The sequence below is a fragment of the Dendrobates tinctorius genome, unplaced genomic scaffold (genome assembly GCF_039654945.1).
Source record: "Dendrobates tinctorius isolate UK_male_01 unplaced genomic scaffold, ASM3965494v1 ptg000164l, whole genome shotgun sequence".
In the NCBI taxonomy this organism is placed as follows: domain Eukaryota; kingdom Metazoa; phylum Chordata; class Amphibia; order Anura; family Dendrobatidae; genus Dendrobates; species Dendrobates tinctorius.
Genome location: NW_027361831.1, coordinates 11,997,817 through 12,014,821, shown reverse-complemented (window position 1 = coordinate 12,014,821; position 17,005 = coordinate 11,997,817). Strand labels below are relative to the sequence as shown.

The window sequence follows — 17,005 nt, the reverse complement described above, 5'->3', positions numbered from 1 at the left end:
GATCCTCTATGCGCGGCATCGGATGGGCATCAGAGGTTGTGATGGCGTTGAGCCCCCTGTAGTCCACGCAGAAACGGGTGGTTCGATCCTTTTTAGGCACGAGGACTACAGGTGAAGCCCACGCGCTTTTTGACGGTCGAATCACCTCCAGCCTTAACATCTCACCGATCTCTTGGTGCATGACCTGTTGCACCGCCTCAGAGATCCGATAAGGTGTTCGCCGTAATGGGGCGTGATTCCCGGTGTCCACCTCATGAACCGCTAACTCCGTCCTCCCAGGTCGGTTGGTGAACACAGCTCGGAAGGGTTCCAGGGTTTCCACCAACTGCGATCACTGGGAAACGGTTAGCAAACCACTTATCTCCATGTCCTCAAGGGACCCATTGGCCTTGGCCTGGGACAGCATGTCCAGGAGGGGATCTTCCTCCCCATCCTCGGGCAGGGTGCAGACCGGTAGGACGCAAGCTTCACGTTCGTGGTGCGCCTTCAGCATATTGATGTGAAAGGCCTTGCGCCTACCCCGAGCATGGTCAAACATGACCACGTAGGTGACCGGGTTGAGCTGTTGGTGGACGACGTATGGGCCTTCCCAGGCTGCCTGAAGCTTATCCGTTGGTACGGGGACCAGCACCCACACCTTTTGACCCACCTGGTAGGTCCACTCCCGGGCGTTCTGGTCGTACCAGTGCTTCTGGTCAGCCTGAGCCTGCGTCATGTTGTCATGCACCAACTGCGTCAAGGTCTGCATTTTGTCACGGAAGCGCATGACATAATCTACAATGAACACTTCTGTGGGGTTTGGCTCATCTTCCCAGGATTCTCTTATCAACCCAAGGGGTCCCCGGACTTGCCTGCCATACAGGAGCTCGAAGGGGGAGAACCCGGTCGAGGCCTGTGGAATTTCTCTGTAAGCAAACAGCAGGTGTGGGAGGTACCGCTCCCAGTCGCGCCCTTGGGTCTCAACCAGCATGCTGAGCATCTGTTTGAGGGTACCATTGAAGCATTCACACAAACCATTAGTCTGTGGGTGATACGCACTCGATACCAGGTGCTTCACCTGCATTTTCTCACAGAGAGCCTCCATTAGGCGAGACATGAATTGGGTCCCTTGATCGGTAAGCATCTCCCTGGGAAATCCTACCCTTGAAAAGATGGTCACCAGTTCGTCAGCCACCTTATCTGCCCTGGTTGAAGACAGAGCTACTGCCTCTGGGTACCGGGTAGCGTAGTCTACCACGGTGAGAATGTATCACTTTCCAGAGCTGCTGGGGACGGACAGCGGGCCTACAATGTCCACCGCGATTCTCTGGAAAGGCTCCTCTATCACCGGCAAAGGAATAAGGGGAGCCTTAAGAGCAGGCCCCGCCTTACCCACTTTTTGACAGGTGGCACAGGAGCGGCAGTAGTGTGTTACATCTGTCCCCATCTTAGGCCATTAGAAGTGTTGAGACAGCCGTGCCTTTGTTTTGCTGATCCCCAAGTGTCCAGCGAGTGGAATCTCATGGGCAATCCGCAACAACTCAGTTCTGAACTGTAGGGGAACGACTAGATGTCTTTCCCTCAACCACTCCTTTTTGGAATCTCCGGGTACTGTCTCCCGATACAACCTTCCTCGTTCCCAGAGCACCCTCTCCTTATCAGACTCGGAGGTGGGCGTCTTGGCGAGACCTCTCAATTTCTCCAGACTCGCATCCGAGTACAGAGCAGCCTGGAACTCCTTGCTGGAGGCTGCCAGAAGTGACGTCAGGGTACCTTCCTTACTGGGACCCTCTGGAACCGGCTCTGGGTTCACCTCTGGTTCAGTTTCTCCTGTAGCAGAAGAGGGTCCAGAAGACAGGGCGCTACCTGCGATCTGGGCACTCTGACTGCATGTGACAGCTGCTATGTATGCTGCCTCCCTGGGGATTTCTACAGACCCTCCAATCGGTGCTGCCATGGGCCCTACCTCCCCATCCCCCCAACACTTCAGGAGCAGTGCTACTTATGGGCCAGTTACCTTCCTCGGTGGCACTGGTCAGCTGCATGGCACTACCTTCCTCATGGTCCCCATGCACCTCGCCATTTCCTTGAGCACCATTGCTTGGTCCTGCCAGGGGTTCCCCAGCTGTTTCACTACGCAGAGTGACGTGGCTGAGCACTTCGGTACCTGTGGACACATCTACCGTTTCAAAGAAATGGTTACCAGGTTCAGTCTGCACAGATACATCATCATCATCATCATTATCACCATTCCTAGGAAAAGAATGGTTATTATCAGATTTCTTTGGTACATTTACATCACCATCAGCATCATACCTGGGGAAAGAATGGTTGTTAGTTGCATCATTACTCATCAAGGCATTAGCAGGTAACACATTCAGTTTCCCATCATCATCATCATGGTTAACGTTACCCTTATTATCAGAATGGGGAAGGGTGTCAGGGACATAGTATGCAACCATCCGCCCCAAGTCAGTCCCCTATAAAACATCAGTGGGCAAGTTCTCAGACACTCCCACCTCCCTCAACCCGCTCCCAGCTACGCAATCAAGAAAAACCCGGGCCACTGGCAAGGGACAACAGGTGCCTCCAATCCCGGTGATAGTCAGGGTTTTCAGCCTCAACAAACTCTTCAGTGGCCGCCAGTCCAGGACGGATGAGGGTTCGTTCAGCCCCGGTGTCCTTGAGGCCTGTAGCAAGATGGGCCCCCACCTGAACAGGTTGAACATTGTCATCAGCCCTACCAACCACACCTCCCACCAAAAGAACAGAGGCGTTGGGCCCAGAGGCCTTGGCTGGGGGGTTCTTCGGCCTATCCGGACAGGTGTAGAAGAGGTGACCATGCCGCTGGCAGTGGCGACACAGGCGATGTTCAGTAGTAGGCCTGGTGTTGGCAACAGGGACAGGGCCTCCGGAGAGACGACTAGCTGGGGCATTGGGGTTGGTTGCAGGCTTACCCCCTCTCCAGCTGGTGGTGACTGGCCTCTGCGTCTCTGGCTTCCTGTTGGCCTCGTAGTTGTCGGCGATCTGCGCCGCTTTGTCCGCGTTCGTTGGTTCGCGGTCCAGGATGAACTGTCGGACCTCAGCTGGGCAGAGATGCAGGAACTGGTCTTTGATCATCAGGTCCCGTAGCTGCTCAAAGGATTCAATGGACAGTCCCTGGATCCACTGGTCAAAGTGGGTCCTGAGTCCTTGCACCACATCACTGTAGCTATCATGTGGGCCACGTTGGAGGTGCCGGAACTTCTTTCAGTATACCTCAGGTGTCAGCTGGTATTTGGCGACCAGGTCCCGCTTTATGGCCTCATAGTCATCATCATGCACTTGCGGAAGAGAAGCAAACGCCTCCAGAGCTTTGCCTGGGGTCAAGTACCTGGCCCATAGTTCAGGGAGCAGCCGGTACTGTCTGCAGGCTTTCTCAAAAGCTCGCAGGAACGAGTCCAAGTCCCCGTCCTTTTCCATCTCAGGAAAATGCTCTGGCCGGGGTTTAGGAGTCTCGATGCAGCTGGGCTCACTGCTTCAGGCTGTGGGGGCATTCCCACCCTGCTGGAGTACCTCCAGTTCAAGGGCCCTCTGAGCTTCTGCTTGGCGCTCACTCTCAGCCTGTGCCTGGTGCTCGGCTCTCTCAGCCTCAGCTTGGCGCTCGCGTTCGGCTCGGGCCTCCTGTCGATATTGCTGGATCAGCCTCACCCGTCCATCACTGTCTTTGGCAGGGAGTTTGTCCAAGGCCATTTGCAGATAGGGGTCCACCCCGCTCTGGTTGAATGTGGGGCCAGCGCTCATGAGTGGAGCCTCTGCTGCAGCCCCATTGTTACTTGAGTCCGCTTCTGCGTTCGCTGGGCTCTGGTTGTTTTCCCGTTTCACCAGAGCCGAGATCAGTTGGGCTTTGTTTTTGTTTGTGGTGTCGATCCGCCACACTCCGCAGATGGCAATAAGAGATGCCTTGTTATGCTGCTCATACCACTCTGCTCCCTTTGTAGCCATGGTTGCCAAATAAAAGATAGAAAAGAAAAATGAAGAAACGGGAGGGGATACTTGCATGTACACACAAATGTCTCAGGAGTCAGGACTAATAATCACTGAGTCTGTTCTCCAAAACCTATGATGCAGGATTCCCACAGGACCGTGCAAGTTTTTAGTGAGGGATGATTGCTCAAACCAAATCACTAATGCTCTAGGATTATCCCACCGCTCTGCCACCAATATGTGACGAACAGCCCACCACTGCTCATCAATATGGGAGCAACAGCCCACCGCTGTTCGCCACTACGTGACGAACGGGGGACCCGCTGCCCCCAAAACACAACGGACAGTGGACCCTGTGTCACCACTGTCACAATCCCACCACTGGCACGGGTGTATCAGCGGACGGAGGGACGCGACACACTGCTGGCACACGGCTATCACACGGCTACCCCATTGTTACTTGAGTCCGCTTCTGCGTTCGCTGGGCTCTGGTTGTTTTCCCGTTTCACCAGAGCCGCGATCAGTTGGGCTTTGTTTTTGTTTGTGGTGTCGATCCGCCACACTCCGCAGAGGGCAATAAGAGATGCCTTGTTATGCTGCTCATACCACTCTGCTCCCTTTGTAGCCATGGTTGCCAAATAAAAGATAGAAAAGAAAAATGAAGAAACGGGAGGGGATACTTGCATGTACACACAAATGTCTCAGGAGTCAGGACTAATAATCACTGAGTCTGTTCTCCAAAACCTATGATGCAGGATTCCCACAGGACCGTGCAAGTTTTTAGTGAGGGATGATTGCTCAAACCAAATCACTAATGCTCTAGGATTATCCCACCGCTCTGCCACCAATATGTGACGAACAGCCCACCACTGCTCATCAATATGGGAGCAACAGCCCACCGCTGTTCGCCACTATGTGACGAACGGGGGACCCGCTGCCCCCAAAACACAACGGACAGTGGACCCTGTGTCACCACTGTCACAATCCCACCACTGGCACGGGTGTATCAGCGGACGGAGGGACGCGACACACTGCTGGCACACGGCTATCACAGGCACAGTGGGGGCTTATCTTAGTTATCCCACCACTGGCACCATGTGACAAAGATATCCAGCAAGCTAACCTCGCTCTAACAATTTGCCGCAGGGGGGTATTTTGGGGTGCCCAACCACTGCTATCAATCTTCTATGAACTGTGGGAATTTATGTATATCCCACTTTCTCAGTTCCACTTTGGAACTTGCAGCTCTCCGGTGCCCCCCGTACCTCAGGTCAGTCAGGGAACTGCACCTAGGATAATTAGTCGCCGGACGGGCTGCTTGTTGTGCAAGGGCAATTAGGCTACCGCAGCGAGGGAATTATCAATGCTGTGGCCGCAGCCCCCCTTCAGCAATATAAGACCCTTCTGTCCTGCCAACAAGCCTAATCAATCACACACATCATGCTGCCACCATCCACGGTTTACTTAATCAAAAAGTTAATTAAGAGGGTCCGCGGCAAACCCCTTGAATTAGTAGCGATTATCTACAAGAGGCGTTTAGTTATTTTCTTAGAGCATGAAGACAGACTGAATAATTTTATCATTTATTCCCCGAAAAAGTAGGGCAGTGATTATACAGATAAAAGTTGCTATAAAATTGAGACACAAAATATGTACAGTAGAAGTATAAAATAATGGGGATTAAAATACAGAAAGTAACACTCACATGTGCGTGGATATCAGGCAGACCATGCAGCTTGAAGGGGGAGTGGCCAGACGTCCCAAAACATTGGGGTAGGTCTGTTCAGCATCAAAACTCGGCTCCAACTAACTGGGATATCATAGGGAATGCTATAGACTAGGGTCTGTGTGACATCACGGAAGGGGCGGTCTGAGAAGTCCCACCTCTCCCTCTTGGATTTAGAATCAAACTGCAAAACTTAGAATGCCCATATCTAATTGATAAAAGCCCGTACCGACCCACATGGGGCATCATTGTTTGTGATTCACCGAATAGAATCCAAAAATACCAAACATGCCATGACTGAAACATTCTATTTGGGTGCAATCCATATCTCAGGTTCTGGTGATCCAAGAACGTTGCAAGAGGTATTGTAGGGAAGCTGGGATCGTGCAGATCACAGAAATATTTGTTTCATTTTTCTGTCGCGATCGGAGCCTGCGCTAGGCTTATTTTTAATATCTCTCATATTGTTCCCAGCACATTTCCAGATAACAAAGAATTTCCTGTTTTGTGCAGGCAGGGGGGAAGGGGGGGATGAGAAGAATTCTGCACTGTGGCTTCAGGTTTCAAGTTTCACAGTTCTCCACACATAACGGCACTGGTGTGTGTGAAGAGAAGGGGGGGTTGCGAGGGGCTGCTGCGAAGCTGACAGGCTACTTTCTCATACAATGGAGGATTTCTAGAAAGTTCCGACATCATATTTTTTAGACATGGTATATCACACCAAGGAATGATGCGCACAGGACCTGTGATGAGGTCACAGGAGGGGAGGAGTCATGGGTCACATGATCAGGGGGCCCTGACACCTTCCCTCCTGTGACCACATCAATTACAGCCTCTTGCACGACCGCAGCATCAGCGTGCAGAGGCTAAATTGTAGGTGCTGCGGGTAGAGGAGCACATAATGCCGCCCCCTGCTGCCTGCCACTTGAGCAGCTGGTGCAGATCGCCTCATTATAGGTGCGGCCCTGCAAGGAAGCACAGAGAGCACAGCTGGGGCACTGGCTAGCTGGACGGGCTGCAGCACAAACAGGTGGGTAAGACTCCAGTGAACCCAACTGGGGCATAGCAGGCGACACAGCTGTCACTGACCGACGAGCACGGCTGAGGCACAAGCAGGCAGGCACGGCTAGGGTGGGCACGGCTGAGGCACAAGCAGGAGGCTAGGAAGGCCAGGCGCATGCAAAGGGCACACGGAGAAACAAGGCAAGGCAAGGCAAAGCAGGAAGCAAGGCAAGGCTAGGCAGGGTACGGAACAAAGAGCGGAACGTAGGCAGAAACACAGAGCCACGTCAGAGCGAGAACAGAGCTAGCAGCGGAGCGTAGGCCGAAGCCCAGAGCCGGGTCAAGGGAGAACCTTGAAATTAGCTATGAAATGTGCTAGAGAGCACGATAGGATAGAGTCTAGCAGCGGAGCGTAGGCTGAAGCCCAGAGCTGAGTCAAGGCAGAACCTTGAGACTAGACATGGAATGTGCAAGAGAGCACCACAAGACAGAGTACAGAAAACCAGGCAGAGACAGAGAATGTGGAAGTACTACAAGGCTCAGAATTGCAAAGACCAGACATGGCGAAACAGGCAAAGGCAAAGAACAGTGGAAGTACTACAAGGCAAAGACAAACATGGCACGAGAGACAACACAAGACATGGCACGAGACAGGAGGCAGAGTACAAGCACAGAGCGTGCATAGAAACGCACAACAGGGCAGAGTGCAGGGGCACAGAATAAAGAGAGCGACCAAGCAGACCAAGCAGCCATGCAGGGAAACAACATGATACTCAGGCCCCGACCATAGGAAGGGGCGGTCTGATATAGCACCATAGCACCTACACTTCCGGGTCAGAATCAGGGAAGGACTTCCGGTTCATCCTCCAGGATCATAGAGAGCGTTGCTAGAACAGACTGGGCAGAACCATAGAGAAGGTCACATGATCAGGGCTCAGGAATACATAGAGGATTGCACAATCAGACAGTGCTGGAACATAGGAAAGGACACATGATCAGGGGGTCCAGGAATACATAGAGGATTGCAGAATCAAAGCAGAGACGGATGGTCATCTAGCAACGGCGTGCAGCCATGAGGTAAGGCGCGCGTGCACACTGCTCCAGGCATTCTGCAGCACGAGACATAACGGGCATGAGAATTCAGTGCACGTGCACACCGCTCCAGGAGTCATGCGGCATACCAGACATGGCAGGCATGATAGTTCGGTGCACGTGCACACTGCTCCAGGGGTGATGCGGAATAACAGACATGGTGAGCATGACAGGCTTAACGAGCATGACAGGCATAACGGACATGGCAGGCATGACACGCAAAGTCGAGTGTTAGCAGAAATTTTGGAATTACTCATCGCGGGAAAACCTCCCGGTAGATGTTGCAGAGGCGGTGCAGACCCTCAATTACAGTGTCTGTGGAGAAAGCGAAAAAGGTTCTTTGTGAAGAAAGGATTGCTTTATCGCAGTAGCGTGGATCACATCACCGTTACTCGTCTCCATCAAACTGTGATCACAGGGAGAGATGTATCCATGGTCCTCACTGCCTATCATGATGTGTCTGGTCATTTTGGAGTGCAAAAGACAGAAGCCACAGGCCGTAGGCGATTCTATTGGATTGGCATGAGGAGACATTGAAAAATGGTGGCAGGATTGTCACACGTCTGTGACTATCACAACTGTGAAAGGTGATCATAAACCACCACTGCATCCGCTTGTAAGTTGACATCCATTTCAAATGGTAGCCATTGATCATCTGAAGGTAGAGACCAGCAGGACAGGCCATAGCTACATCTTAACCATCATTGATCAATACACCAAATTTCTAGTGGCCGTCCCTGTGAAGGATTTAACTGCCAGACTACACAGAGGTGGAGCAGGAAGAGGTAATTATTGCAACTTGCAAGTGCTGTGGCCATGACCAAGCAGGGGGGGCACAATCGTGGTCAACGGTACTGGCACAGGGGCCCTCATAGTACGCTGGTGTGTCTGACGGCGAGTGGGCCCTCCCACCGTCTGAGACACGGTATTGTACTATGAGGGGCCCTGTGCCATTGCCGTCGACCATCAGTGGGCCCATCCACCTGTTCAGAGCAATGGCACTTGCCCGGGTGCGCCAGGTCTTGAACCCAGCCGTTGGGGCAGGGGTGGGCAGCCCAGTTAGGGAGGTTTAAAAATTGGCATATGTAGATGTGTTGGCTGGACATTCAGCTGCTGCAAAGGGCGTAATTGGGCAAGTCCGAGGAAGAGGAGGAAAAAACCGAGGCACTTTACTGGTAACCTATGTGTCAACAGGGGAAGGTGGGACAAAATCCTTTGAAACCCATGCATGGTTCATTTTAATGAAGGTTAGATTATCAACATTTTGGGTTGACAGATGGGTCCTTTTATCTGTCAGGATTGACCCAGCAGCACTGAAGACTCTTTCAGATAACACACTAGCAGCAGGGCAAGCGAGCTCCTGTAAGGCATATTGTGCCATTTCAGCCCAGGCGTCCAGTTTAGACTCCCAATAGTCAAAGGGGAATGACCTGTGAGGGAGAACATCGATATGGGAGGAAAAGTAGTTTGTAACCATAGTTGACAACTGCTGTTTCCTGTCACTTTTTATCGATGCAGTATTAGCAGTCGAGTGAGCGGTACTTGAGAAATCATTCCACAACATGGTCATTAAACCCATGTCTCTAATGCCACTTCTGCTGTGTGCACCACGAACACCTCTTCCATTGTGTCCACTATGGCTCGTGGGAGAACCATCACCACTGCTGTGTGCAGGGAAAGCCTCAAACAAACGGTTTACCAGAGTTGCTTGTTTGTTTGCCAATATTATCTCTAGGTTCTCCTGTGGCATGATGTTGTGTAATTTGCCTTTGTAGCGTGGATCGAGGATGCTGGCCAGCCAGTAGTCGTCATCCCTCATCATTTTGGCAACGCAGGGGTCCCTTTTTAGGATCCGCAAGGCATAATCGCACATGTGGGCCAATGTTCCAGGTGTCAATGATTCACTGCCCATGGTGGGTGGAGGAGCAGTTTCTGGCAAATCCACATCCCTACAGTCACACACAAACACTGTCCCTGACCTTGGAATGCCAACATTTTCTCTTGCCCCCTGAGAAACATCCTCCTGCCCAAAATTATAATCCCCCTCATCCTCCTCCTCTTCTTCCTCCACCTTGTCCAGGACAATTCCCTGACCAGACAATAGCTGACTGTTATCAAGGCTTCCCTCCTCCTCCTCCTCCGCTGCAGACGCCTGATCCTTAATGTGCGTCAAACTTTGCATGAGCAGACGCATAAGTGGGATGCTCATGCTTATGATGGCGTCGTCTGCGCTTACCAGCCGTGGGCATTCCTCAAAATACTGAAGGACTTTACAGTGGTCTTTCAGCTTTGACCACTGCACACCCGACAATTCCATGTCTTCCTTCAAACTGCCTGCCCGTGTATCCTCCCACAAATGCATTACAGCCTGCCTCTGTTCGCACAGCCTCTCAACCATGTGCAGGGTGGAGTTCCACCTTGTTGCAACGTCTATGATTAGGCGGTGCTTGGGGAGGTGGAGCAATCGCTGCAGCTTCTGCATACGACGAGTGTACAGCCGAGCGACGGATGTGCGAGCACAGTCTTCGCACCTTATGGAGCAGGGATGTTAACTCCGGATAATTGTTGTCATGATCCTTTTCTTTTTTCCTTTGGCTGTGTGCCAAAGTTTGTCCCCCGATGGCCATTAGGATTATTGCACTGTGGTGTCTTTGTTCTAAATTTGCCCCCTGGTGGTGGTGAGCGTCATTGCACTCTGCTTCTTTAGTTTTGTGCATGTAATTATAAAACAGGTGTAATTGCTGGCTCTGCTATAAAAGAGTCACAGGTGTGGTAATCACGGTTGGTGATAGTTCCTCATTTGCAAGCAAGCCTGGGTGAAGGATGGAGCTGAAGGAGAGTCACGGGCAGCTCAGTGAGAGTCCTGGAGTGTCAGCTATGGTGTCTGCAAGGACGGCTGACATGGCTTGGTGGAGTCGAAGCTATGGTGTCAGCAAGGAGGGCTTGCATGGCTTGGTGGAGTGGCAGTTATGGTGTAGAGCTGCACTCACGATGCTGGACTCGGTTGCTGAAAAGCTGGACTCAAAATGCTGGACTCATTGGCAGAAAAGCTGGACCCATTTACTGGACTCTGTCTTTGGACAGCTGCATGCAGGTGGTGGACTCTGGTTGCTCCAAGGCTGCATTATGGTGTTGGACCCAGTCGGAGGAGTAGGTCTAGAAAAACGGACAACCTCCTCTGCTTTTTCTTCCAGAGTCACACCCAGATAGCTTCTATTTGTCCGTGATACCAGTCGGTACACGGTAGTGTGTGAGGAGCGTACACCGCTAGACGGTGTGTGTATGTAAAATTGTCAAGCTCCGTGTATTTGTATACGGACTGACACACGCTGTCTCTGTCTAGTTTTGACCATCATCAAACAGCAGATATACGAAACTGTTTGAAAAATGGACACGACTCTAAGGTGTAGGTCTGGAAAAATGGACAAAATCCTCGGCTTTTTCTTCCAGATAGCTTCTATTTGTCCGTGATACCAGCCGGTACACGGTAGTGTGTGAGGAGCATACACCGCTAGATGGTGTGTGAAAAAATGAACACTCAGTAACTCACCAGGACAAAATAATAAAATTTGGAGTGCTTTGAATAAAGCAGTTTGAACAGCAGTGTGCACACACCAATGCAGCTATCAGGTAGCCTTAAAAGGCGGCCTAATCACCACCAGCACTGCTGCACGCAACTAAAATCCTCCACTTTCACTGCACACTAACTGGGCAGCAGAAGCTATTTTTTTTTCTTCTTCCCTGCCTAACGCTCTCCCTATTCAGCATCAGCACCTCTAACTGTTCTAAGATCAGCAGAAGATGGCGGTCGGCGGTCACTGCCTTTTATAGCCCCTGTGACGCCACACAAAGCCAACCAATCACTTCAATGCCCTTCTCTAAGATGGTAGTGGCCGCTGCCGATGTCATCGCGTTGCCCACAGTGTGCGTCCTCCATCATTGGCTGAAAAAAAGGCGCTGGAAGCATCATTTGAAACGCGACTTTGGCGAGCGGAACGGCGACCTCATGGCCGACCTCACGCTATGGTCGAGTTTTGTTTCATGGAAACCGACTTTGGTGAAAGTCGGTGATTTTTGAATTTCCGTTTCGCTCAACTCTAGTCCCAGCACATTAAACTCCGGCACACTGAAATCAAACATGATCGCAGTGTACCAGGGAAATAGAGAAGATTCACACAGGGAGGGGGCTCCCTGCATGATTCCCTGAGCCCCTTGGAACAACATGATGTGCTTGCATTGTTCCAAGGGTCTCCTTCCTTGCAGGCCCCCGGATCCAAAATGGCTGCGGGGGCCTTTGGGGTCCTGCAGGAAGGTGGCTTCTCAGTGCCTGCTGTGCACTGCAAAGTGTCAGATCAGCGATCTGACATTATACAGTGATGTCCCACACTGGGACAATATAATAAAGGAAAAAAAACAATTGTAAAAATAATTTTTAAAAAATTCCTAAATGAATAAATAAAAAATTCCCTAATAAATTCTTTTTTGTAAATGAAGTAAACAATAAAAGTACACATATTTAATATTGCCGCATCCGTAACGACATTCCCTATAAAACTGTCTCACTAGTTAACACATTTAGTGAACCCCTTCAAAAAAAAAAAAGCAAGGCAAAAAACAATGCTTTATCATCATACTGCCGATCAAAAAGTGCAATAACATGCGATCAAAAAGACGGATATAAATAAACATGGCACCGTTGAAAATGTCATCTTGTCCCGCAAAAAACAAGCTGCCATACAGCGTCATCAGCAAAAAAATAAAAAGTTATAGCTCGCAGAATAAAGCGATGCAAAAATAATTATTTTTTATATAAAATTGTTTTTATTGTAGAAAAGCGCCAAAACATAAAAAAAGATATAAGTGAGGTATCGCTGTAATCGTACTAACCAGAAGAATAAAACTGCTTTATCAATTTTACCACACGTGGAACGTGTAAACGTCCCCCTCCAAAAGGAATTGATGAAATGCTGGTTTTTGTTCATTCTGCTTCCCAAAAATGGGAATAAAAAGCAATCAAAATAGCCCAAAAATGGTACCAAGAAAAACATTAACTCGTCTCGCAAAAAATGAGACCTCACATGACTCTGTGGGTCAAAATATGGAAAAATTATAGCTCTCAAAATGTGGTGATGCATAAACTATTTTTTGCAATAAAAATCATCTTTTAGCATGTGACAGCTGCCAAACATAAAAACCCACCATAAATTGTAAATCAAACCCCCATTTATTACCCCCTTAGTTAGGTAAAAAAAATAAAATTAAGAAAAAATTATTTATTTCCATTTTCCCTTTAGGGTTAGGGCTAGTGTTAGAGTTAGGGCTAGAGTTAGGGCTTGGATTAGGGCTTGGGTTAGGGTTGACATTAGGATTAGGGGTGTGTTGGGGTTAGAGTTGGAGATAGAATTGGGGGGGTTCCACTGTTTAGGCACATCAGGGGCTCTCCAAATGCAATATGGCGTCTGATCTCAATTCCAGCCAATTCTTGAATTGAAAAAGTCAAATAGTGCTCTTTCCCTTCCAAGCTCTGCCATGTGCCCAAACAGTGGTTTACCCCCACATATGGCATATCATCCTACTCAGGACAAATTTCACAACAACTTTTGTGGTCCAATTTCTCCTTTTCCCCTTGGAAAAATACAAAATTGGGGGCAAAAATATCATTTTTTGTGGAAAAAAATATGATTTTTTTTCATTTTTATGGCTCTACGTTATAAACTTCTGTGAAGCACTGGGGGGTTCAAAGTGCTCACCACACATCTAGATAAGTTCCTTGGGGGGTCTAGTTTCTAAAATGGGGTCACTTGTGGGGGGTTTCCACAGTTTAGGCACATCAGGGGCTCTCCAAATGCGACATGACACCTGCAGACTAGAGTTGAGCGAAACGGGTCGAAAAAATTCAAAAGTCAACGACTTTCGCCAAAGTCGGGTTTCATGAAACGAAACCCGACCCCAGCGTGAGGTCGGCCACGAGGTCGGCGACTTTAGCGCCAAAGTCGCGTTTCAAATTATGCTTGAGCGCCCTTTTTGCAGCCAATCAGGAAGAACGGACACTGTGGGCAACGTGATGACATAGGCAGCGGTCACCACCATCTTGGAGAAGGGCATGCAAGTGATTGGCTTGCTTTGTGGGGCGTCACAGGGGGTATAAAAGGGCGGGGACGCCGACCGCCATGTTACTCATGCTGATCTCAGAATAGGGAGAGCTGCTGCTGCTGCTGATTCTGTAGGGAGAGCGTTAGGCAGGGCAGAAGATACCAAAAACTGATTCTGCTGCTAGCGATTTTGCCTGGACAACACACCAGTCACTGTGCAGTGCAAGGGGAGGCTATATATTGGTGCATCAGCTCTGTTGGTTATTAGGCTGCCTTTTAAGGCTACCTGGTAGCTGCATTGCTGTGTGCACACTGCTGAGCAAACTGCTTTTTTCAAAGCAATCCAGACTTTATTGTTTTGTCCTTGTGAGCTACTGAGCGTTGATTTTTCACACACTGTACAGCGGTGCACGCTCCTCTCTCAGTACCGTGTAACGGCTGTTATCACGGCCAAATTGAACCTATATCCGGGTGTCACTCTGTAAGGAAAAGCCGAGGAGTTTGTCCATTCTTACAGACCTACACCTTATAGTTTTGTCTGGTTTTCAAACAGTATAGTTGATTTGCTGTTTGATTACATTCAAAACTAGAGAGAGACAGCGTGCGTCAGTCCGTATCCAAAAACACAGAGCTTGACAATTTTACATACACCGTTCCGCGGTGTACGTACACCGTCCTCTCTCAGTACCGTGTATCGGCTGTTATCACGGCCAAATTGAACCTATATACGGGTGTCACTCTATAAGGGAAAGCCGAGGAGTTTGTCCATTCTTACAGACCTATACTATAGGGAGATTCCAATCCTGCCCTGTCCTATGTAACATTTTTCACACCAGCGAAATTGTGGCTGTGATACAGCGGTGTGATATACACTGGGCCTCACACAATACATCAGTGTCCAGAAGGGTGTAAGGACATTCCATTTCTTCCGTCCTATCTAACATTTGTCGCAACAGCGAAATTCAGGCTGTTATACAGCGGTGTGATATAGACTGGGCCTCACACAATACATCAGTGTCCAGAAGGGTGTAAGGACATTCCATTTCTTCCGTCCTATCTAACCTTTGTTGCAACAGCGAAATTAAGGCTGTTTTACAGCGGTGTGATATACGCTGGGCCTCACACAATACATCAGTGTCCAGAAGTGGTAGGAGAATTAAATTATACCCTGTCCTATATACACCTTGTACCTTGTTTTACAGTTCCATATCGTTGGTGGAATTGTGGATACATTTTTTAAAAAAATGAGGAAGTGTGGTGTAAGACGCCGTGTTAGTGGGCGGCGGGTGCCAGCTGGCAATGATGGTGTTGGTGTTGGCTCTGCTGGTAGTGGCAAAAGCCAAATAAAACCTAATGCAGGAGGTGTTGAGCCTGCGTCATTGTCTGGCTCCACAATGCCTCGAAGGCTCCCTTTTCTGGGAGTAGGTAAACCGCTTTTGAAGCCGGAGCTTCAGGAAAAAGTTTTGGCCTACATTGCTGACACGGCCTCCAGCTCTGTCGCCTCCTCTTCTGAACTTTTAAAAAAATACAAGCACTGAGTCGTCTTTGGAGGCTCATGGTCATGAACCACACCTTTCATTGTGTCCTTCACCCCAACCCAAATTGAAGGATGCGGCAGGCCACACTACAGATTACTCCATGGAGCTGTTTTCACATACCATGCCTGGGTTATCAAGTGAAATGGTGAAATACCCAGGCCAAGATGAATCTGACATCTGATGCACAGCCGCTGATAGATGATTCTGCTGCTACATTCACTCAGAGCACGACATTGTCCTCTCAGAGTACTGAGCCAGATTCTGACCCTGATGAAACTCAGGTGCCCCTTCCCGCATACTATACCACCGTACACGGTGACACAGAGGAAGCTGCACATGACATTGAAGAGGAGGTGATGGATGACCCAGTTGTTGACCCAGATTGACATCCATTGGGGGAAGAGGGTGTCGCTGCCAATAGCTCAGAAGAGGAGGAGGAGCATCCGCAGCAGGCATCGACATCGCAACAGCTGTTATCTGGCAGGCACGGAGCAGTCCGAAACCGGGTTACAAAAAGACAAAAAGTTGCTGAACTGATTGGCCAGACGGTCAAAATAGCACAGCGTGCAAGGACGCCAAATGTCTTCCATAGTAGGAAGAGTGCAGTGTGGCACTTTTTTGAACAAAATCCTAATGATCAGGCCAAAGTTATCTGTAAGAAGTGCGCAAAGACCTTTAGCCGAGGGAAAAATCTGAAAAATTTGAATACCAGTTGCATGCTTAGACATTTAACCACCATGCACTTGCACGCGTGGACGGAACACCAAACCTCGAGTACCACATGTGAAAATGCTCCCAAAGAAGGTAGTCAGCAACGCTCCATTGTTTCCCCCACTATAACCCTACCGGTTAGCACAGCAGCAAATATTGAGGTGTCGTTGCAAGGCCAAAGCTGTCAGGGAATCACAATGTTATACCAACGAAAGACTGATTCTAGGCCATCAGAAAGAACACCAACTCCATCACCATCATCAACCCTCTCTCAGTCCGCCCTGTCCACCGCTAGTTCCACCATAGGCAGCTCTCAAGTCCAGCTCACCCTGCCAGAGACTATGAGTAGGACAAGAAAGTACTCATCCTCTCATCCGCGTACACTGGGTTTGAACGCCCACATAGCCAAACTAATCTCGTTAGAAATGATGCCCTATCGGTTGGTGGAAAGCCCAGCTTTCCGCGAACTCATGGCCTACGCAGTACCATGCTATGAACTACCCAGTCGCCACTTCTTTTCTCGCAAAGCCATCCCAGCCCTCCACCTTCATGTGAAGGACCGCATTGTCCATGCACTCAAGCAATCAGTGAGTGGAAAGGTGCACCTCACAACTGATGCATGGTCCAGTAGGCATGGCCAGGGCCGTTACGTGTCCATCACTGCGCACTGGGTTAATGTGGTGGATGCAGGGTCCACAGGGGACAGCGGTGGTGGGACAGTGCTGCCTAGCCCACGGAATAGGAAACAGTTGGCTGTAGGCGTTTGACCCTCCTCCTCCTACTCCTCCAGAAGCGAAATCTCATCCCCAGAGCGCAGTCGCAGCAGCACTCCATCCGCAGCTGCCAGTGTTGCACACGAGGTGTCCCCCTATCGATCAGCTAGTGGAAAGCGTCAGCAG

General features: G+C 49.8%; 1 long non-coding RNA gene across 2 annotated transcripts in view; it reads right to left on the bottom strand.

Moving 5' to 3' along the window:
- The window catches only part of LOC141052967 (uncharacterized), a 44,949-nt gene that overhangs the window by 16,514 nt on the left and 11,430 nt on the right, over positions 1 to 17,005 (bottom strand). For both annotated transcript variants that reach the window (XR_012220940.1, XR_012220941.1), the window contains one exon: positions 1,997 to 2,158. This is a non-coding gene — a long non-coding RNA (uncharacterized lncRNA). The remainder of the gene's footprint in view (positions 1 to 1,996; positions 2,159 to 17,005) is intronic.